We start from the raw sequence: 1,333 nt of genomic DNA, 5'->3' as shown, positions 1-1,333 counted from the left end.
AGTAGTCTGGCTTACATTAAGTCTTTCTTCCATTTTTTTTCTGTCCTAATATTTTATTGGTCACCTCTAGGCCTGTGCCCAGCTAGGTGGGCTCCAGGGAGGGCTCCAATGAGAAGGCCTTGGCCTCACTCTCCAGGGTCAGGGACTATGGAGTTTGAAGGGGCAGGTCTGGCTTTTCCTGGGTCAGCATGGTTCATCCCGATAGGGGCACAGGTTGGGACAAAGAGCCCAAGCTTTCCACAGTTCTGCAAGCCTAGTTGTATTTGGAGAAGTATTCATTGGCCCATGCTGGACTTGATTGTGTCACTGCCTGGCTTCCAGCCAGTGGGACAGATTTCCCAGTGCTCATCCATGTACTGGAAGACCTGGTCCATCTAAAGAGTTTCATCCATGGAGCACCCCCACAGGCAAATCATTGACAGTGATCTAGAGAAGGACACCCTTGCCATTGGTGATAAAGAGGCCCCTGTAGGCAATGCCTTCATCTTCCCTCAGCATGCCATAATCTTGGGACAAGCTTCTGGTTACATTGGCCAGCAGGGGGATGTTGGGGGCCCAAGCTTCCTTCCTTCTGTGGACTATTGATCCAAGCCAGATGCATGAACTGAGAGTTGACAGAGACCCCCAGCACCTCACAGCCCAGCGTGTGGAAGTCTTCAGCATGCTTGCTGAAAGCAGTGATCTCTGGGGGGCAGACAAAGGTAAAGCTGTGTAGGTAGAAAAAGAGGACCAAGTATTTCCCTCTGTAGTCTGGAAAGCTTCACCTCTTTGAAGGTGCTATCCCCAAGGGTGGTGGCCTGGAAGTTCAGGGGGGATTTCCAATCTGCATGTTGCAGCAAGTCATGACTGAAAGCTGTGTGGGCCAGAGCGGGACCCATGGACTAGCAGACTGGTGAACACACTTTCTTAGCACCCAAGTCTTCCTTCTATTTTGGGTTAATTTTTGTATATGGTGTCAGGTAGGAGTTTAGTTTCATTCTTTTGCATGTGGATATCCAATTTTCTTAACACCATTTGATGAAGAGATTATCCTTTATGGATTGTATAGTTTTTGAAACTGATTGAAGATCATCTGACCATATACTCAAAAGTTTATTTTGGCACTGTCTATTCTGTTCCATTGGTGTGTATGTCTGTTATTATGCTAGTACATACTGCTTTGAGAGCTATAGCTTTGTAACACGTTTTAAAATCAGGAAATATGAGGCCTTCAAATTTGTTCCTTTTTTTCCCCAAGATCATTTTGGCTATCCTTTCTTGAGATACCATCTGAATTTTAGGATTTTTTTCTGAAAAAAAAAAAAACAAAACCAAAAGATTGGGATTTTGACAG

The 1,333-nt window shown here is 45.3% G+C and overlaps 1 pseudogene; it reads right to left on the bottom strand.

Moving 5' to 3' along the window:
• Positions 1-253: 253 nt before the first annotated feature.
• LOC113257935 (peroxiredoxin-2-like) lies at positions 254-878 on the bottom strand (annotated as a pseudogene).
• Between the last annotated feature and the right edge of the window lie 455 nt (positions 879-1,333).

Source organism: Ursus arctos, unplaced genomic scaffold (assembly GCF_023065955.2).
Source record: "Ursus arctos isolate Adak ecotype North America unplaced genomic scaffold, UrsArc2.0 scaffold_26, whole genome shotgun sequence".
Taxonomy (NCBI): domain Eukaryota; kingdom Metazoa; phylum Chordata; class Mammalia; order Carnivora; family Ursidae; genus Ursus; species Ursus arctos.
This window is presented reverse-complemented; position numbering and strand designations above follow the sequence as displayed.